This window comes from Scyliorhinus torazame, chromosome 5 (assembly GCF_047496885.1).
Source record: "Scyliorhinus torazame isolate Kashiwa2021f chromosome 5, sScyTor2.1, whole genome shotgun sequence".
Taxonomy (NCBI): Eukaryota; Metazoa; Chordata; class Chondrichthyes; order Carcharhiniformes; family Scyliorhinidae; genus Scyliorhinus; species Scyliorhinus torazame.
Window position 1 is genome coordinate 68,548,106 of NC_092711.1, and position 22,180 is coordinate 68,570,285.

At 46.3% G+C, this 22,180-nt stretch overlaps 1 protein-coding gene and 1 long non-coding RNA gene across 3 annotated transcripts in view; one reads left to right on the forward strand and one right to left on the reverse strand.

Moving 5' to 3' along the window:
• Positions 1 to 1,982: 1,982 nt before the first annotated feature.
• LOC140418274 (uncharacterized) lies at positions 1,983 to 20,680 on the forward strand. Its single transcript, XR_011944908.1, has 3 exons — positions 1,983 to 2,141; positions 4,240 to 4,357; positions 20,551 to 20,680. It is a non-coding gene; the product is annotated as an uncharacterized lncRNA (long non-coding RNA).
• Positions 9,108 to 22,180, reverse strand: part of LOC140418260 (uncharacterized) — a 112,787-nt gene continuing 99,714 nt past the window's right edge. For both annotated transcript variants that reach the window (XR_011944900.1, XR_011944901.1), the window contains 2 exons: positions 18,372 to 18,487; positions 9,108 to 15,747 (listed from right to left, as the gene is read on the reverse strand). The gene's annotated coding sequence lies outside the window, so the exon portion shown is untranslated. The remainder of the gene's footprint in view (positions 15,748 to 18,371; positions 18,488 to 22,180) is intronic.

Consider the following 22,180-nt stretch of genomic DNA (forward strand, 5'->3'; position numbering starts at 1 on the left):
GAAGACCACCATCATACCGGTACCAAAGAAGAACCAGGCAACGTGCCTCAATGACTACCGACCAGTGGCCCTGACGTCAGTCGTAATGAAGTGCTTCGAGAGGTTGATCATGAAGCGCATCACCTCTATACTCCCAGAACGCCTTGATCCACTGCAATTCGCATACCACTCCAACCGGTCCACATCAGACACCATTTCCCTGCCCCTACACTCATCCCTAGAGCATCTCGAAAACAAGGACTCCTACATTAGATTCCTATTTATTGACTACAACACTGCCTTCAACACCATAATCCCAGCCAAGCTCATACCAAAGCTCCAAAACCTAGGACTTAGCTCCCCACTCTGCAACTGGATCCTCAATTTTCTGACCAACAGACCACAATCAGTAAAAATGAACAACAACACCTCCTCCACAATAGTCCTCAACACCGGCGCCCCGCAAGGCTGCATACTTAGCCCCCTACTCTACTCCCTGTACACACATGACTGCGTGGCAAAACTTGGTTCCAACTCCATCTACAAGTTTGCTGGCGATACGACCATAGTGGGCTGGATCTCGAATAACGACGAGTCCGAATGCAGGAGGGAGATAGAGAATCTAGTGGAGTGGTGTAACGACAACAATCGCTCCCTCAATGCCAGCAAAACTAAAGAGCTGGTAATTGACTTCAGGAAGCAAAGTACTGTACACACCCCTGTCAGCATCAACGGGGCCGAGGTGGAGATGGTTAGCAGTTTCAAATTCCTAGGGGTGCACATCTCCAAAAATCTGTCCTGGTCCACCCACGTCGACGCTACCACCAAGAAAGCACAACAGCGCCTATACTTCCTCAGTAAACTAAGGAAATTCGGCCTGTCCCCATTAACTCTTCCCAACTTTTACAGATGCACCATAGAAAGCATCCTATCGGGCTGCATCACAGCCTGGTATGGCAACTGCTCGGCCCAGGACTGCAAGAAACTTCAGAGAGTCGTGAACACCGCCCAGTCCATCACACGAACCTGCCTCCCATCCATTGACTCCATCTACACCTCCCGCTGCCTGGGGAAAGCGGGCAGCATAATCAAAGATCCGTTCCACCCGGCTTACTCACTCTTCCAACTTCTTCCATCGGGCAGGAGATACAGAAGTCTGAGAACATGCACGAACAGACTCAAAAACAGCTTCTTCCCCACTGTCACCAGACTCCTAAATGACCCTCTTATGGACTGACCTCATTTACACTACACCCTGTGTGCTTCATCCGATGCCAGTGCTTATGCAGTTACATTGTATATGTTGTGTTGCCCTATTATGTATTTTCTTTTTTTCCTTTTTCTCTCATGTACTTAATGATCTGTTGAGCTGCTCGCAGAAAACTACTTTTCACTGTACCTCGGTACACGTGACAATAAACAAATCCAATCCAGTCCAATCCACTGGGTGGAAGCACGTCTGCACACTGCTCTGCTATGGTATGGATGGGGGACACTTCCCACCAGGGCAGGTTCAATTCAGGCATTCAAGAAGGAATTCGATGATCATTTGAAAATAAACATTGTGCAGTCATGTGGAGAAGGCAGGAGAAATGGCACTAATTGAAATGCTATTTCCAAGAGTCAGACATGACTGGCTGAATGCCCTCCTTCTCTGCTCTGATAATTTTGTGATTCTGGGTAGTTTTTTGTGTTATTTCAACTAATCCCAGAACAGCACTCTGGCAGAAATCCAATAGACTGGGGTTCGACAATTGATTGCTGATTTTATATCTGGGGCCTTAGGCTGCAATTCCACACGGATCTCAAAACATCATTTACCATGCAGTAATATTGACATTTAATGGCGGTGCTATCACCCATCATTCCCCGCGGCCCAGACTGCTCCCGATTTTCACTACTGGAAACACTGCGCAGCCGCGTTATTGGAGCATGCGCAGTGTAGTTAAATATGGTCGCCCGCGATGATGTCGGAGCAACATCAGGTAAGAAAGGAGTGGAGCCGGAAGGTGGACGTGGAAGAATAGAGTCTGTTGTGGGCGGGAAGAGTCGTATCTCCAAACTGGTGAAGAATCCTGTACAGGCCGCATAATAACCCAGTGACTGCACATTTACACAGAACGGGCAACAGATGCAAAGCTGAGGCTGATGAAAGGCCGGAGGTAACGGCCGCCATCTTGAGTAAAGGCAGCGGGTAGCAGTGCGCATGCGCGGTGCTCCCTGTCCTGTCGGCAGGAGGAGAGAATGTTGTGAATTTCTCTCCTGGACTGACGGATGGATTCTGGAAACTGCTTTTAAAATGAAAATCGCTTATTTTCACAAGTAGGCTTCAAATGAAGTTACTGTGCAAAGCCCCTAGTCGCCACATTCTGGCGCCTGTTCGGGGAGGCTGGTGCGGGGGTTTACAGGGTTTAGAAGGGGAGGATTTTCTCACAACAAACTCAAACCAAGAGAAAACGTTTTTTCTTCTAAATTCTATTCTGGACCGACAGTGATGATTTTGCATATTGAATCTCTGCACCCCATCACCACCACCACCACCAATCTCGAATGGAATGCCAAGACATTAATGACCTGTCTGAAATTCATTCTGTAAATGGTACATTACTTACCTAGAACATTCCATAAAGCTCCCTATCCACGATTCTAGGCGGCCAGTGTGTCGGTGCAGAATCAGCCTCTGCTGCGAGCATGTGTGATCTGGTGCTGCTGACAAAGTGAACACGGGGGAAGGGAGGTTGGAAAGTGCTGGTGAACAGAAGGGGGGGCCTGGAAACTGTGGGAAAACGTGTGGGGTGGGCTGGAAACCATGGGTGAACACAAGGTTGGAAGGCGGCCTAGAAACGGGGTGAACATAGGTGGGGGGAAGGAGCTGGTAACTGGATGGATTGGATTTTGTCTATTGTCACGTGTACCGAGGTACAGTGAAAAGTATTTTTCTGCGAGCAGCTCAACAGATCATTAAGTACATGGGAAAAAAAAGAAACTACATAATAGGGCAACACAAGGTACACAATGTAACTACATAAACACTGGCATCGGGTGAAGCATACAGGGGTGTAGTGTTAATCAGGTCAGTCAATAAGAGGGTCGTTTAGGAGTCTGGTAACTGCAGGTGAACGCAAGCCTGGGGAGCCTGGAAACTGCAGGTTACCATTGTGTGTGTGTGTATGTGGTGGTGTGGGGGGGGGGGAAGTGGAGAGGGGGGGGGGAAGTGGAGAGGGGGGGGTTGGGGGGCAGAAGTGGAGAGGGGGAAGTGGAGAGGGGGGGGTTGGGGGGGGGGGCAAGTGGAGAGGTGGGAAGACATTTAAAAACAAAATGAAATACAGAGGGTTCAGAAAACTGGGTGAACATGAGAGGCAGGTTGCTGAAACCAGGCATGGAGAGTGGGAAGTCTGGAAACTGCTGTCAAATGAAGTGGGGGCCAAGGGAAACCTCAGGTTTCCCCCAGCCCACCCTCTAGGATCTTGTTCAGGCTCTGGGTAAAACAATTTCTTCCTCAAATCCTCCCCCATTTCTTATCAAACCATAAATCTGTTCTCCAAGCCCTCGACCCATCAGCTAATGTAAACTGCTTTTCTTTTGTCACCTAAACCTGTCATCAATTTGTACAGCTCCATGAACCCACTCCTCAACCTCCTTTACACCAAGGAGAACAACCCCAACTTCTACAAGTTGTCGCTAAATTCCTTCATCCCTGCAACTATTCTGGTAAATTTCTTCGGCACCTCATCCTTCTTCATGTCCCCCTCCCCGTGTCTCAAATCAGACAATACAATCCTGTACTATACACATTTTTAATCTACAATATACACATCCATAGTCTAGCAGCTTGCATGAAGCTTGTCAGGTCTCTATATCCTGGATAGGAAGTGGTGAGTATGGACCTGTTGATCAGCATGAATTGGCATCTTTGGAGAATTTGGAGGGTGTATTTTCCACAGAGCGAGAGGGAAATGAAATGAAATGAAAATCGCTCATTGTCACAAGTAGGCTTCAAATGAAGTTACTGTGAAAAGCCCCTAGTCGCCGGATTCCGGCGCCTGTTTGGGGAGGCTGGTACAGGAATTGGACCGTGCTGCTAGCCTGCCTTCAAAGCCAACGATTTAGCCCAGTGTGCTAAACAGCAGAGTGAGTGAGATGGAGATTTACAGCTTTGAGGAAAAAGTGATTAAAGAATGTTCCGTAGAATCCTGAATTGTCTGTTTTGAATTTCTGTCTTGCACTGACATTGCTGACTTTTGTGAATTCCTTTTTCAGAATATCTGAAAGTGAGAATAACCAGACAGAAATCTCAAACCAAACATCACGTCAAGATCTGGTAGAGTCGCTCAATTCATCAGGACCTGAATCTCATTGGCCTAAGGCTCTAGAAGGGGTAACGTTTTTTTGTTCTGTCTTTTTTGAAATATTTTGTGACGGAAAAAGCCCTGCGACACACCGGAGAGAGTGTTTCAGTAAACTGTCTGTGGAAAGAGCTTTAACCAGGAATACAGCCTGAGAAATGTCACACCATTCGCAGTAAGGAAAGACTATACACTGGTTCTGTGTGTGGACGAGGCTTCAACTGATCATTCAACCTGGAGAGACACGAGGACACCGGCACCATGGAGAAACCGTGGAAATGTGGGGACTGTGGAAAGGAATGCCGTTCCCCATCTGAGCTGGAGATTCATCGGCGTATTCACACTGGGGAGAGGCCATTCACCTGTGAGTGTGGGAAGGGATTCACTCATTTAAACAACTTGCGGACACACCAGCGAGTTCACAGTGGAGAGAAGGCATTCACCTGCTTTGTCTGTCAGAAGGGGTTCACTCACTCATGGAATCTGTTGACACATCAGCGACTTCACACTGGAGAGAGGCCATTCACCTGCTCTGAGTGTGGGAAGGGATTCAGTCGGACATGCAGTCTGCAGACACACCAGCGAGTTCACACTGGGGAGAGACCATTCATTTGCTCTGAGTGTGACAAGAGATTCACTCAGTTACCTCACCTGCTGACACACCAGCGAGTTCACACTGGGGAGAGGCCATTCACCTGCTCAGTGTGTGGGAAGGGATTCATTGAATCATTCACCCTGCAGATGCACCAGCGAGTTCACACCGGGGAGAGGCCATTCATCTGCACTGAGTGTGGGAAGGGATTCACTCAGTCATCTAACCTGCTGACACATCAACGGGTTCACACCGGGGAGAGGCCATTCATCTGCTCCTTGTGTGGGAAAGGATTCACTCAGTTATCCCATCTGCAGACACACCAGCGAGTTCACAAGTGATTACAGAGAATGGATTGGGCAATTATTGCTGCTGTCAATCACATAAATTACTCAATCACAAAAGGATATTTGGGAGGGAAAAGGTATTTGGCTTGCATTTCTGTTTGGAACACCAAGTTGCCTTAGAGATGGACTGTGGTGGTTAGAAAGATTGTTTGTTTAATTTAGCTGGGTGTTTCTACAAAGTTTTGAGGGGAAAGTTGGTTGAGGTAGATTGGGAAGCTACATTAAAAGCTATGACAGAAGACAAGCAATACCTAGCATTTAAGGGATTAATACATAATTTACAACAAGTGTACATTCCTTTAAAGAACAAAAATCCAACAGGAATAGAGATGTAACCGTGACTAACCAGAGAAGTGAAAGTTTGCATTAATCAAAGGAAGAGGCTCAGGAGGGGCTGTTTAGCACAGGGCTAAATCGCTGGCTTTGAAAGCAGACCAAGGCAGGCCAGCAGCACGGTTCAATTCCCGTAACAGCCTTCCGAACAGGTGCTGGAATGTGGCGACTAGGGGCTTTTCACAGTAACTTCATTTGAAGCCTACTTGTGACAATAAGCGATTTTCATTTCATTTCATTTTCATAAAGCAACCAAAAAAGCAGCAAGACCGAGGATTGAGAGCTTTTTAGTATTTAGCAAAAGAGAACCAAGATACTGATGAAGAAAGAGGAAACCGAAATGAGAAAAAACTAGTGAGAGACATAAAATCTGACTGTAAAAGGTTTGATAGATATGTGAAAAAGAAAAACATGTGTGTTCATTACAGACAGAATTAATAATGGTGAATGAGGCAGCAAAAATAAACAATCATTTCTGTAGAAAAGCCATATGTGACTCAAAATGTTTACTGTGTTCCTCTTTCCACATATACTGTCTGACCTGCTGAATTTATCTAACATTTCCTGTTTTTATTTAGTGTTAAACAAATGTGTGTCTGTCTTAACCCAGGAATTTACAGAAATCATCCCAATGATACTCGAGAACCAAGTGCATGAGGAACATAAAGAGATTAGTATTAGGAAACAGTAGTACTAGAAACATTAATGGGATTGAACATTGATAAATGCCCTGGCCCTGAGGATCTACATCCCAGAGTGTTGAAAGAGGCGGCTGTAGAGATGGTGCATCCATTGGTAATCAACTTCCAAAATTCTATGGATTCTGGAATAGTTCCTCCAGTTGGAAGGTGGAAAATGTTCACTCACTATTGAAGGAAGGAAGGAGAGAGAAAATGGGGAACTGCAGACCTGTTAGCCTGATGTCAGTCTATTCGAAAGGATGTGAAAACTGCACACTTGGAAAATAGCAGAGTCAGTGTGGATTTATCAAAGGGAAGCTGTCTATATCAGTGATTTGGATGTTGTGACATGGTACCACAGTGGTTAGCACTGTTGCTTCACAGCGACAGAGCCCCAGGTTTGATTCCCTCCTTGGGTCACTGTCTGTGTGAAGTCTGCACGTTCTCTCCGTGTCTGCGTGGGATTTCTCCGGGTGCTCAGGTTTCCTCCCATAAGTCCCAAAAGGCATGCTGTTAGGTAATTTGGATATTCTAAATTCTCCCGCTGTGTACCCGAACAGGAGTCGGAATGTGGCAATGAGGGGATTTTCACAGTAACTTCATTGCAGTGTTAATGTGAGCATACTTGTGACAATAATAAAGATTATTATTGAGGATCAGTTGTAATGTTTCCAAGTTTGCTGCTGACCTAAAACTCTGGAATTGTGTGATGCGAGGAGGGTCAGATTTTTAGATACTAAAAGCATCGAGGTGACGTGGAGACAGTGCAGGAAAATAACCTGAAGGTAGATCAGCCTAGATCTAGTTGAATGGCAGAGTAGGCTCATAGAATCATGCAGTCCCTACATTGCAGAAGGAGGCCATTCAGCCCATTGAGTCTGCACCAACCCTCCAAAACAACACCCTATCGAGGCCCAAGCTCCAGCCCAATACCCGCAACCCTACCAAAACATTTGGACTCTTCCAGAGGCAATGCAACACAGCCAATCCACCTTACCTGCACACCTTTGGACTCGAGCGGGCAAAAGGTCTGCTCCTACCCTCCTGTTTCCTCTGCTACTCAAAGGCAGTTTTTTAAAAGTTCATTTACGGGATGTGGGCATTGCTGGTTAGGCCAGCATTTATTGCCTGACCCTAGTTGCCCTTCAGAAGGTGCTGATGAGTTGTCTTCTTGAACAGCTGCAGTACTTGACGTTAGGTAGGAGGAGGAATCAAGCGGGCTGCTTTGTCCTGGATTGAGTTGAGCTTCTGGAGTATTTATTGGAGTTTCACTCATCCAGGCAAGTGGGGAGAATACTATTACACACTTGACTTGTGCCTTGTGGATGATAAGCTTTGGGGGGGTCAGGAGGTGAGTTACTCACCGTAGGATTCCTAGCCGTTGACCTGTACTGGTAGCTGCAGTATTAATGTGACTAGTCCAGTTCAGTTTCTGATCAATGGTACCCCCCAGGATGTTGATTGTGGGGGATTCAGCAATTGTAATGCCATTGAATGTCATTACAATTGAAGGGGCGATGGTTAGATCCTCTCTTGTAGGAGATCATCAGTGCCTGACACCTGTGTGGCACAAATGTAACTTGCCACTTGTCAGCCCGAGCCTGGATATTGTCCAGGTCTTTCTGCATTTGGGCAAGGGCTGCTTCATTATCGAAGGAGTCGCAAATGGTGCTGAATATTGTGCAGTCATCCGCAAACATACCCACTTCTGATCTTATGATGAAGGCAGGTCATTGATGAAGCAGCTGAAGATGGTTGGGCCGAGGACACTACCCTGAGGAACACCTGCAGTGATGTCCTGGAGCTCGTGGTTGGCCTCCAACCATCACAACCATCTTCCTTTGTGCCAGGTACGACTCCAACCAGCAGAGAGTGTTCCCCTGATTCCCATTGACTCCAGATTAGCTGGGAGTCCTTGATGCCATACTCGGTCAAATGCTGCCTTGATGTCAAGGACTGCCACTCTCACCTCACCTCTGGCATTCAACGCTTTTGTGCATGTTTGAACCAAGGCTGTAATGACTGCAGGAAGACATCAATAGACTGATCAGCCGGCCAGAAAAGTAGCAAACTGAGGTCAATCCAGAGAAGCGCGGGGTAATAAATACATTTGGGGAGGAAAAACACGAGGGAAGGAATATGAATGGTATGATAGTGAGGTGTTGAGGGACAGAGGGGCATGAGAGTGCAAGTCCACAGATCCCTGAAGGTGACAGGAGAGGTAGATACGATGATTGTAAAGGCAGAGAGATACTTTGTTATTCACGGGGACATAGAGTACTACAGCAGGGAATATTCCCAGCAATTTCTATTGGAGGAAAGACCTGAAACCCCTCTCTCCACAGATGCTGCCAGAGCTGCTGAGTATTTCCAGCATTTTCTGTTTTTATTATAAGATCAGGGAGGTTATACTGGAGCTGTCCAAAACACTAGTTAAACCACAGCTGCATTACTGAGTACAGTTCTGGTCACCACATTACAGGAAGGATGTGTTCATACCAGAGAGGATGCAGAGGAGATTGACCAGGATGTTGACACAAATGGAGAATTTTAACAATGAGGAAAGATTGGAGAGGCCGAGGTTGTTTTCTGTGGAACAGAGAACACTGAGGAGAGATTAACTGAGGTGTTTAACATTCTGAGGGGCCCTGGATAGAATGGACAAGAAGGATTTATTTCATTAATAGGTCAATAACCAAAGGGTTTAGATTTAAAGTAATTAGCAACAGATTGGGAGTGGAAGGGGCAGAATGGATCTCTGTGTCTATTCGGAACCCTGGATATGTGTTATCCCTTCTCAGTTCCCAAATAACAGAGGTCAAGTCTGTGCTTTTTGGCAAAGTCCAGTTGAACTTTATTTGTCAGCTGTGCCACTTGTTTTTAATACAAAATTTAGAAAAAATCAACAACTAGCCCTGCAGTAAGCTAGTCAGATTAATTGTCTTTAGCGAATACAGAAGTTGAGTTTTCATTTAAATCATAATACACCAGATAAAATAACTGGGTAATTTTGATTAGCAAAGCGAGCAGCAAAGATTTCAGAAATAGATGGCGTGAGCAAGAAGAGAAACAGAACAGAGCAACAGAAGCACTTTTCCATTCCGGTAAGTGATTCTTTAGAGAATTGTTATCTCAATGTCTGGCCTTCTTTTTATTGCTGATTGGCTTTAACTAATTTATAATTCATCAATTTGACCAAAGTGTCTATCCATCAATTTAAGAGATATATGTATTTGAGTATGTTGGCGGAATTCTCCCATTCCATCGCTTGCCAATTTTCCAAATTATTGACACCTGCATCTCAACATTAATTAGAAAAAAAACAGCCTTCAGGGCATTATGACCTTAGACTGTCTATTACCAGGGAAACGAGACTGTCCGTGCTGGAAAAGCAGCAGCATACAATGGGGTCTTTTAGCTAGTTGGCGTCACTGACCTTGCTTGTCTCAAGCAATTTGCAAATGTTAAAATCTAGGTTTAATGAACGAAAACTAAAGTGTATGATCTGGATTAACCCTTAATGGGTATCCAGCTATTGTTGCACTCAAATAATGCTTCATATGCTTACTGAGTTCTCATTTAACTATTTTACCGTTATCATCTATAGGTAACTAGAAAGCCCATTTCTATCAGTCCCCCCTTTTGATTCTTCTAAAGATTAATAAGATGAATCAAAATAACGAATAGAAGTTAGGGAAGAAATGTGATAGGATAGAATTAAGCGCAGGGAGGAACTCATTTGCGTTTTCTTTAATGGTTCACTTGTTTGAGAACAGCCATCGACACTGGAGCGGGCAAAGCTTTGCAAGCGTTACAAGCATTCTGGACGTATTTTATGCAAAAAAGTGATTATATAGTACAATAACAATTCAGTAATAATGGAAGTTAATTATATGATTAATAATTGGGTAATAACGCAGTAATGACAGTTCAATAGTAGGAGCCTGGTTCAATGTCATGGGCTGGTGGTGCAGTTGGACAACTATGAACCACTTTGATTGTTGGGGCATTATGGGTAGCCATACATTGGGCAATGCATCTGATCGGCAAGATCACTACCTAAATGACAAACCCAAAAATGAAAAATTAGAGAAGCCCTGAATGATGGAAATTCCTGTGCTACCCACCCATCCAGAGAGCCATCCCCAAAGAGGGGTGTCAGAGGGTTGGTAAAGTTTCCCAACTTCTTCTGGAATATGTGCTGACAAGCTGTTGATTTCTTCCGAATTATCTGGGATGTAGGTGCAACACTCTGCACCAATCAGGGCACAGGTGCCACCTTTCTCGGCTAGCACATAGTCAAGTGCCATCCGATTCTGTAAAGCCACAGTTCGATTGGCTAGCATCTCGGCTGAAATGCTACTGAGGGCTCGGGCAGTGTCATTGGCTATTTCCTCGAAGGCTGTGGCCAATTTAATGTATTCTCTGGTCAATACGATGATGCCATAGGCAGGGATGAGAGCAGAAAAGAATTTCTCAGCCCCTGTGATCTCGCGTTTAGACCTCGTGATGATAGTGGTCAGTTGATATTTCTCAAACTGTGGGATGAAAGGTCCATGTTTTGAGTCTGCGTTTATAGCATCGGCTAGGGAAAGGGAAACGAATGGCGGATGAAGGGGACAATGAATCATAAATAGCACGCTCCTCTGCAGCTCACCGGGAGCCAAGGGTATGCAGTATTACTGTAATAGGTGCCATTATAGGTAGAATATTGGGCAACCACTTGTGGGTATCAATATTCTGTACAATTTGTCCCATCGGTGTGATTATTAGATATCCCTTTAAAGTCGATGGGATTCCCTTCATGTCCAGAGACCACTACCTTGTGTCATGAGTGCACTCTGTACTGGCACTCACATCCAATAATATTCACATTTACTGTATCCCACATTCCATGCTCTATGATTATAGCCGATTAAACAAATGGTCCCAGTATGATTATGACCAGTTGGGAAGGTTACTTGGGCTGGTTTCTGTTTCCGATCAGAGACATGTTGATACCATCCCTTGAAAGTATTTACTGGGCGGCCTGCAGATCGCCATCTCTTAACCTCATCGTTTATCATTTCTTTGGTTCTGGTGTCTCCACATTGGGGAAGGGAAGAGTCGGGATTTTGGAAAATGTACCATTGTTCCATTTGGGATAAAGTAAAAGGAACAGGCTGCAGTGGGATAGCTGTTTGGGAATTGGTAGGGATAGAAGAACACACCTAGCAATTAGAGACGTTAAAGTCTCTGGCATAGGTATAGGACATGTAAAGGAATGTGTTAACATTGAACTCCTGGGTAAGGCCTGCTGGGCCAAACACATAACTGAAAATCAATATTATGGCAAACATTTTTACAGATTCTGATTTTGGTAAGCGCGCTTCACATATGACGCGTGAATCCTTGATTTCTTTCTTTGGAGTTTCACGGCTGACTGGGTTGAGAGTAATATCTGGTAGGGGCCTTCCCACTTGGCTCCTAATGGTTTGTGCTGAATTTGTTTTATGTAAGCGGATTCGACGGGCACCAAGTCGTGGCCCCCTCAGGAGGATTGCCCCACGCCATCGAGGCCTGACAGCATTTGTTAAGTTTTGACAATAACTAAGTAAAGCATCACTCATCACATGACAGTCTGTCTTTCTTAAGTCAATAGTTCCTGCCAGGGACATGGGTCTACCAGTGATGACCTTAAATGGGCTTAGTTTGGGGTTGCTCTGATACTGCACAAACCTAGTGGCAGGGCTTGAATCCAATTCATGCCTTCTTGGTTGTATCTGGACAATCGTTCTTTTAAAGTCCGGTTCATGCGTTCCACTTGTCCTGATGATTCTGGATGATCAGGGCAGTGTAGATTCCAATCAATGTTCAGTAACCTGCACACCTCCTGGCAAACAGCAACTGTAAAGTGGGTTCCGTTGTCTGAGTCAATCTAGCTGGTACTCCCCATCTGGGAATATAGCCTTTGCATAGGACTTTGGATGTATGGGTGGCTGTAGCCCTCCTGGCTGGAGCAGCCTCTACCCATCTAGAGAACTTATCCACTATTACAAGGAAGTCAGTGTATCTTTGACATGTAGGAAGGGTGATGTAATCAACCTGTATATTCTGGAATGGAACTGCAGGGGCAGCTTTTAGCTGAGGCATTGATGTTATAGGTCGTAAGTTGTTCTTTTCACAGGTTACACAGCAGTTTGATACCAATTGTGCATATTTTTTGAATCCTTTGCCACACCAACTTTTCTGGAATCAAGCCATCATCTGTCCTGGGCCAGAAATGGCAAAATGGCATCAGTGCCTGTGGTGCAACTGGTTTATCAGTCTGAACTTGTCTCCAAATATCATCACCATACAACTGGATACCTGAGTCTAACCATGACCATTTCTCTTCTTGTGCCGAGTCATGTTGCATTTCAAGTAGATCTTGCAATAAATCGGTCACTCCCAATTTGTAGATGTGTCTTGGTTCTGCTGAAGAATCCCACTGGGAGGCAGCTTCCTTCGCTACTCTGTCTGCAAGGGTGTTTCCTTGTGCTTCTATAGTGTTGTCTTGAGTAATGGCAATACCATTTAGAATGGATACTTCTTTTGGCAAAGCTATGGCTTCTCGGAGGTCATCATTTCAGTGGTGGGAGTCTAGAACTCGCTGTCTCATAGGGTCCTAGAAGCAGAAATCCGGATCACTTTAAAATAAATGTCTTGGATATCCAATTGAAGGACTGGGACATACAGGGCAATCGACTGAGATCTGCAAAATAGGATTAAGCCGAATAGTTCCACTTCAGCCAGCACTCACACAATGGGCCAAATGGCCTCTATCTGTACCAGAACTTTGAGGTTTTTACTCTGATAGTTGGAGTTTGTTTCTGATGATAATAACCTCTAAGGGACTGGAGTTTAACATTCTAGATATTGGTGAAATAAATCAGCTGTTTTAAACACGTTGTAGATTTTTGTCTTTCCCGCCTGAGTGTTTAACATTACCTGGCTGGAGCTCAGAAAGGACAACCTCACCTCATAGAATCAGAGAATTTACAGTGCAGAAGGAGGCCATTCGGCCCATTGAGTCTGTACCAGCCCTTGGAAAGAGCATCCTACTTAAGCCCACACCTCCACCCTATCCCCGTAACCCCACCTAACCTTTTGGACACGAAGGGCAATTTAGCATAGTCAATCCACCTAACCTGCACATCTTTGGAGTATGGGAGGAAACCGGAGCACCCGGAGGAAAGCCACACAGACACGGGGAGAACGTGCAGGCTCCGCACAGACAGTGACCCAAGCAGGAATCGAACCCGGGTTCCTGGCGCTGTGAAACAACAGTGCTACCCACTGTGCTACCGTGCCGCCCTTGCATCCAAGCTCCCAGATTGTCTGTCTTCTCTCCGGGTAAGATTCTGTTTGTCTCTTGTATTTCACTGTGGCAGGGCAGAGACCTGATTGAAGGGTTCAAACATTGGAGTTCTGGGAAAGATGGTCAAAGATTTGGGAGGTGGCAACATGTTCAAACAGTTTGGAGAGGAGACGGAGGTTGAAGATGGGGCAGTAATTTGTAAGGATGGCAGGGTCAAGGGTTTGTTTTATTGAGGAGGGGGTGATGATGGCAGATTTGAAGGACAGAGGGACAGTGACTGAAGAGAGAGAAATGTTGACAATATCCGTGGATACAGGGTAGTTGGCTGATCAGTAGCTGAGTGGGAATAGGGTTGATGGAGCAGGAGCTGGGTCTCATGGACAAGATGAGCTCTGAGAGGGCATGAGAGGAGATGGGAGAGAAACTAGAGAAAGATGTGGGTTCAGGGCTCGGGAAAGGATGACATTTAGAGACAGTTTGGTCCGGTGGGCTCGTGGAAGGGAGGGAAGCAGCAGAGACAGCTGATCGGATTTACTCAATCTCAATCACAAAGAAGTTCCACAAGCTCCTCACACTTCTTTATGGAGGTGAGGATGGAAGAGACAGGGGAGAGCGAGAGTACTTCAAAAGGAACTAACCTGTGTCAGAGATATTAAAAAGTTTCAACACACTGCGGATTTAACTCAAATCTAATGTATTTGACTTTTAGCCAGAATATTAGCCCCTGTAAATGGGCTGAAGTTTGTTATCAGCAGAAAGAGATCCAAATGAACATGGTTCAGTCCTGAATGTGAGTAACAGCAAAACCCATTCACTGTGGTTACTTGTGGCCTCGTTGGTGCTGCTGCAGGTGGTATGAAATGGTGAATCCCTTCCCACACTCAGAGCAGGTGAACGGTCTCTCCCCAGTGTGAATTCGCTGATGTACAGTGAGGTTAGATGATCGTCTGAACCCAGTCCCGCAGTGAGAGCATCTAAACGGTCTCTCGTCAGTGTGAACACGTTGATGGCGCATCAGTTCCACAGGACTTTTATAGCACCTCCCGCAGTCTGGACATTGGAACGGTCTCTCGCTGTGAACTCGCTGGTGCTTCTGTAGGTTGTAAGACATTTTGAATCCCTTCCCACACTCTGAACAGGTGAACGGTCTCTCTCCAGTGTGAACTCACTGGTGCTTCTGCAAGTCAGATGACTGAGTGAATCCCTTCCCACACATGGAGCAGGCGAATGGCCTCTCCCCAGTGTGAATTCGCTGGTGCTTCTGCAAGTCAGATGACTGAGTGAATCCCTTCCCACACTTGGTGCAGGTGAATGGCCTCTCTCCAGTGTGAATTCGCTGATGTACAGTGAGCTGAGATGAGTGTCTGAACCCAGTCCCGCAGTGAGAGCACCTAAACGGTCTCTCGTCAGTGTGAACACGTTGATGGCACATCAGTTCCCCAGAACTTTTATAGCACTTCCCGCAGTCTGGACATTGAAACGGTCTCTCATCAGTATGAACTCGCTGGTGACTCAGCAGGACGGATGACTGAGTGAATCCCTTCCCACACTTGGAGCAGGTGAATGGTCTCTCCCCAGTGTGAACCCGCTGGTGTTTCCGCAGGGTGGATGACAGAGTGAATCCCTTCCCACACTTGGAGCAGGTGAATGGTCTCTCCCCAGTGTGAACTCGCTGGTGTGTGGACAGATTAGATGACTCAGTGAATCCCTTCCCACACTTGGAGCAGGTGAATGGTCTCTCCCCAGTGTGAACTCGCTGGTGTGTGGACAGATTAGATGACTCAGTGAATCCCTTCCCACATTTGGAGCAGGTGAATGGTCTCTCACCAGTGTGACTGCGTCGATGAATTTCCAGATGGGATGGGGAAGTGAATCCTTTCCCACAGTCCGCACATTTCCACGGTTTCTCCTCAGTGTGACTGCATTTGTGTCTCGTGAGGCCTGATGATCGAGTGAATCCTCGTCCACACACACAACACGTGTACGGTTTCTCCTCACTGTGAACGATGCTTTTTCCTTCCATGTTCAAAGTACGATGATGTTCAGGATATGATAAATTGGAAACTCTGTCAGATCCTGGTGTGATATTTGGTTTGCATATCTGGACTTTGAAGCCTCCCCTTCGAACACCCTGTGAAAACAGAAAATAGGGAGTGAGAGAGAACCCACAAAAACACAAAGGCAGGTTGTGAAATTGAGCTGAATGAATCTGGTCATTTGTGGGGCCGGCACTGGGAAAAAGTGACCATGAAAACTGCTCTATTGCTGTAAATACACAACTGGCCTCTTCGGGAAGAGGGAGAAAGAGGTGAAGAGGGATTTTGTATATTTACAAGACATATCAAGGGAGTAGTTGGCAAAGCAAATTCAATCTTCAGCTTCATAAACAATAATATTGATACTGAAACTATGCTTCTGGTGGCACGGTGGTTAGCACTGCTGCCTCACAGTGCCAGGGACTCAGGTTCAATTCCGACCTTGGTGACTGTGTGTGTGGAGTTTGCACTTTCTCACCGTGTCTGCGTGGGTTTCCACCCGGTGCTCAGGTTTCCTCCCACAGTCCAAAGAAGGGAACATTAGGTGGATTGGCCTTGATAAATTGCCCCTTAGTGTCCAGCGATGTGCAGGTTAGGTGGGGCTATGGCGTTACAGGGACAGGGTAGGGGTGTGGGCCTAGGCAGGGTGCCCTTTCAGAGAATCAGTGCAGCCTCGATGGGCCGAATGGCCCCCTTCTGCACTGTAGGAATTCTATGGCTCTAATTCTATTCTATGAATCTTTCTGAAGCTCTGGTCACCACTCTTCAGAAAGAACAAAGAAAAATTACAGCACAGGAACAGGCCCTTCGGCCCTCCCAGCCTGCGCCGATCCAGATCCTTTATCTAAACCTGTCGTCTCTTTCCAAGGATCTACTTCTCTGTTCCCCGCCCGTTCATATATCTGTCTAGATGCATCTTAATTGATGCTATCGTGACCGCCTCTACCACCTCCGCTGGCAAAGCGTTCCAGGCACCCACCACCCTCTGCGTAAAAAACTTTCCACGCACATCTCCCTGAAACTTTCCCCGTCTCACCTTGAAACCGTGACCCCTTGTAATTGACACCCACACTCTTGAAAAATCTTGTTGCTATCCACCCTGTCCATACCTCTCATAATTTTGTAGATCTCAATCAGGTCCCCCCTCAACCTCCATCTTTCCAACGAAAACAATCCTAATCTACTCAACCTTTCTTCATAGCTAGCACCCTCCATACCAGACAACATCCTGGTGAACCTCCTCTGCACCCTCTCTAAAGCATCCACATCCTTCTGGTAATGTGGCGACCAGAACTGCACGCAGTATTCCAAATGTGGCCTAACCAAAGTCCTATACAACTGTAACATGACCTGCTGACTCTTGTACTCAATACCGCGTCCGATGAAGGCAAGCATGTTGTATGCCTTCTTGACCACTCTATCGACCTGCATTGCCACCTTCAGGGTACAATGGACCTGAACTCCCAGATCTATCTGTGCATCAATTTTCCCCAGGACTCTTCCATTGACCGTATAGTCCGCTCTTGAATTAGATCTTCCAAAATGCATCACCTCGCATTTGCCTGGATTGAACTCCAACTGCCATTTCTCTTCCCAACTCTCCAATCTATCTATATTTTGCTGTATTTTCTGACAGTCCTCCTCGCTATCTGCAACTCTATCTGAATGTGAAGGTTCTTGGAGAAGATGCAGAGGAGATTTCCCAGAATGGTTCCAGCAAAGGAGGTTGAGGGGAGATTTGATTCAGGGACACAAGATTATGCCAGATTTCCATCAGGTGGACAAAGAAACGGTTTCCATTCACTGATCGTACACGCAGTCGGGACACAGATTTAAAGTTTTGGGTAAAACCTGGATTGAACAATACAAGATCCTGAGGGGTCTTGACAGGGTGGATGTGGAGAGGATGTTTCCTCTTGTGGGAGAATCGAGAACATCACTGTTGCAAAATAAGGGGTCACCCATTTCAGATGGAGATGAGGATTTTTTATTCTCTTGAGGGTTGTAAGACTTTCGAACTCGCGTCCTTAAAAGGCAGCGGAAGCAGAGTCCTTGAATATTTTTAAGGCAGAGCTGGATAGATTCTTGATGAGCAAGGGGGTGAAAGGTTATCAGGGGTAGGCAGGAATGTGGAGTTAACGTTAGAATGAGATCAGCCGCAATCTTATTGAATGCTGAACAGGCTCGAGGGGCCGAGTGGCCTGTTCCTAGTTTGTATGTCAAAGGTACAGGAGGTGTGAGGTGATATGAGATGTATGTTTTTACACAGCGAGCGGCAATGACCTGAAACTTGCTGCCTTGGAGAGAGTTTGAAAATAAACACAATGAATGATTTGATTTCAAAAGGAAATTGGACAGACATCTGAGGGAAATAAACCTGCGAGGATACAGGGATAGAGCAGGAGAATGGCACTGACTGGATTGCTCCAGAGAGCTAGCATGGACTCAATGGGCCGAAAGCCATTCTCTGTGCCAACATGTCTCTGAATCCTTTGTGTAATCTAGTTTTGTAATTTAACCCCGGGGGGTTCAGATATCACTCAGGTAAATCTGAGCTACACTCCCTCCGAGGCCATTCTGTCCTTCCTCAGGTTTGTTGCCCAGAACTGAACACAGTTCTCCAGGTTTGGTCTAACCAGGGTTTGTGAATCTCGGGGCTTTTCCAGTTACACTGAGACCTGAAATCTTCCCTCACAGACAGAACAGACAAACCTTTTACCTTCCACACCCAGATGCTGCTGATATTCAGGGTCTGATGAACCGAGTGACTCTGTCAGATCGCGATGTGACGTTTGGTTTGCGTTTCCCGTCTGTTAAACCTCTACTTCCAGTATCCTGTAAATTTACAGAAACCTCACCGTCAGTTAGGACAGAAATTCACAACATTCTCTCCTCGCCAACTTTGATTAAATGGAGGTTTGATCACATGACCTGCCCCCATCCTCCAGCCATTAATCGGTCAACACATCCATCCTTGTGACACACTGCCTTCCTCGGCCAATTGGGAAGCAAAATGACTCATTACCTTACAGGACAGTTACTGACCTAATGATTTTCCAGACACCCAGGTGTGAATCTCACCAACGCAGGGAGTGGAGTTGGTGTGAACTCGGGGAGAGGAGCTTCGGAACAGTAAATATAAATAACTTACCTCAGGGATTCAGGGCAGCACGGTAGCATAGTGGATAGCACAATTGCTTCACAGCTCCAGGGTCCCAGGTTCGATTTCGACTTGGGTCACTGTCTGTGCGGAGTCTGCACATCCTCCCCGTGTGTGCGTGGGTTTCCTCCGGGTGCTCCGGTTTCCTCCCACAGTCCAAAGATGTGCAGGTTAGGTGGATTGGCCATGCTAAATTGCCCTTAGTGTTGGGTGGGGTTACTGGGTTATGGGGATAGGGTGGCGGTGTTGACCTTGGGTAGGGTGCTCTTTCCAAGAGCCGGTGCAGACTCGATGGGCCGAATGGCCTCCTTCTGCACTGTAAATTCTATGATAATCTATGATGATTCACGGCCTAGTCGGCAGGGAGAGGCGTTGGCCCGGATCCGGGGAGGAACGGCAAGTATAAATAACTTACCTCGGGGATTCATGGCCTTGTCTGCAGGGAGCGGGGTTGGTGCGAATCCGGGGAGGAAGAGCTTCGGAACAGTCAGTATAAATAACTTACCTGTTGGGTATCTGGACTGGGGGAAAAAACTGAAACGTGACATTAGAGTAATTAACTAAGTCGGGGAGTAACTAGGAGATTAGTAACTAGGAGATTGCTGATTTTTATCTATATCAACGATTTGGATGAGAATGTACAAGGCTTGATCAGTAAGTTAGCAGATGACACTAAAATAGGTGGTATTGTAGACAGTGAGGAAGGTTATCAGAAATTGCAGCTGGATCTTGATCAGCTGAGGAAGTGGGCCGAGAAATGTCAAATGGAGCTCAATACACATCAGTGCGAGGAGTTGCATTTCGGAAAGTCAAATCAAGGTAGGACTTTCACAGTGAATGGTAGGACCTTTGGGAGTATCGTGGACCAGAGCGACCTTGGAATTCCGGTGCACGGTTCTCTAAAGGTGGAGTCACAGGTAGACAGGGCAGAGTTTGTGGCATGCTGAACTTCATCAGTCAGGGCATTGAGTATAGAAGTTGGGAAGTTATTTCGCAGTTGTACAGGACGTTGGTGAGGTCGCACCTGGAGTATTGTGTTCAGTTTTGGCTGCTTTGCTGTCAGAAAGATGTTATTAAACTGGAGAGAGTGAAGAAGAGATTTACAAGGATGTTGCCAGGACTCAAGGGACTGAGTTACAGGGAGAGATTGGACAGGCCAGGACCTTTTTCTTTGGAGCGTAGGAGACTGAGGGGTGATCTTATCGAGGTGTATAAGATCATGAGAGGCATGGATAGGGTGAATACGCTCAGTCTTTTCTCAAGGTTGGGGAATCAAGGACTCGAGGGCATCGGTTTATGTTCAGAGGGGAAAGAATTAATGGGAACCTAAGGAGCAACGGTTTTACACAGAGGATGGTACGTATGTGGAATGAGCTGCCAGAGGAAATGGTTGAGGCAGTGACATTGACAACATTGAAAAGGCATTTGGACAGATACATGGATAGGAAAGGTTCATAGGGATATTGGGCCAAATACAGGCCAATGGGATTGGCTTAGGTGGGCTTTTTGGTTGGCATGGACCAGTTTGGGCCGAAGGACCTGTCTCCATACCATAGATTCTATGAACCCCAAGTCTCTTTGGACACCCACTGTACTTAACCTCTTTCCATTTAGAAAGTACTCAGTTCGATCTTTTTTTGGTTCAAAGCAGATAACCTCACACTTGTTTACATTGCTACAGTGTTGCCCATTCACCTCGTCTGTCAATATCTCCTTACAATTTTATGCTATCATCTAGGCTGTCTACGATGCCACCGAACTTTGTATCATCAGCAACAGGCAGAAGAGGCCCTTCGGTCCATCAAGTTTGCATCGACACATGAAAAGCCTGACCCACCTACCTAATCCCATTTGCCAGCACTTGGCCCATAGCCTTGAATGTTCTGACGTGCCAGTCTTCATCCAGGTGCTTTTTAAAGGATGTGAGGCAACCTGCTTCTACCACCCTCCCAGGCAGTGCGTTCCAGAACGTCACCACCCTCTGGGTGAAAACATTTTTCCTCAATTCCCCCCTAAACCTCCTGCCCCTCACCTTGAACTGGTGTCTCCTTGTGACTGATCTTTCAACTAAGGGAACGACTGCTCCCTATCCACCCTGTCCACGCCCCTCGTACACCTTGATCAAGTCGCCCCTCAGCCTTTTGCTCCCACAAACACAACCCACGCCTATCCAACCTCTCTTCATAACCTAAATGTTCCATCCCAGTCAACATCCTGGTGAATTGCCTCTGCACCCCCTCCAGTGCAATCACATCCTTCCTATAATGTGGCGACCAGAACTGCACACAGTACTCCAGCTGTGGCCTCATAATAGTTCAATACAACTCCCAACATGACCTCCCTGCTTTTGTAATCTATGCCTCAATTTGATAAAGTGTCCCGTATGCCTTTTTCCCCACCCTATTAACCTGCCCTTCTACCTTCAGAGATCTATGGACAAACACGCCAAGGTCCCTTTATTTGTCAAACTTCCCAGTGTCATGCCATTAGTTGAATGCTTCCTTGACAAATTACTCCTTCCAACATGTGTCACCTCAGACTTTTCAGGGTTAAATTCCATCTGCCACTTTTCTGCCCATTTGACCATCCCGTCTGTATTTTCCTGTAACCCAAGACATTCAACCTCACTGTTAACCACCAGGCCAAGCTTTGTGTCATCCACAAAAACTGATCCTACCCCCCACATAGTCATCTATGTTGTTTATATAAATGATGAATAATAGGGGGCCCAGCACAGATCCCTGTAGTACGCCACTGGTCACTGGCTTCCAGTCACTGAAGCAGTTGTCTGTCATCATCCCCGGATCACAGCTACGCCAATTTTCAATTCACCTCATCAAATTACCCTGTATCCCATGTGCATTTGCTTTCCTTTTTCTGGGTCTGTACTCGTTGGGAGTTTCGAAGGATGAGGGAGATCTTATTGAAACTTACAGAATACTGAGAGGCCGAGAGAGAGTGGACGTGGAGAGGATGTTTCCACGAGTGGGAAAAACTAGAACCAGAGGGCACAGCTTCAGACTGAAGGGAAGATCCTTTGAAACTGAGATGAGGAAGAATTTCTTCAGCCAGAGGACAGTGAATCTGTGGAACTCATTGCTGTGAAGGCTGGGGAGACCTGTAGCCACGTAAAATGGCTGCTTCCCGATTAATTTGGCCAAAACCCGATTTAAAATGGCTAACCGGAAAGGCTGATGGGAAAAGCAGGTAACAAGACACAAACGGACAGCTGCAGGCAGAATATCATATTCGGCTCTGGGGAAGTCGGCCCAGATCGATACTCAGGGCTATTAACAGCCCATCAACCAAGACATCTGCAGTTATACTCAGGACTATTAGCAGCCCATCAACCCAGACATCTGCAGTTT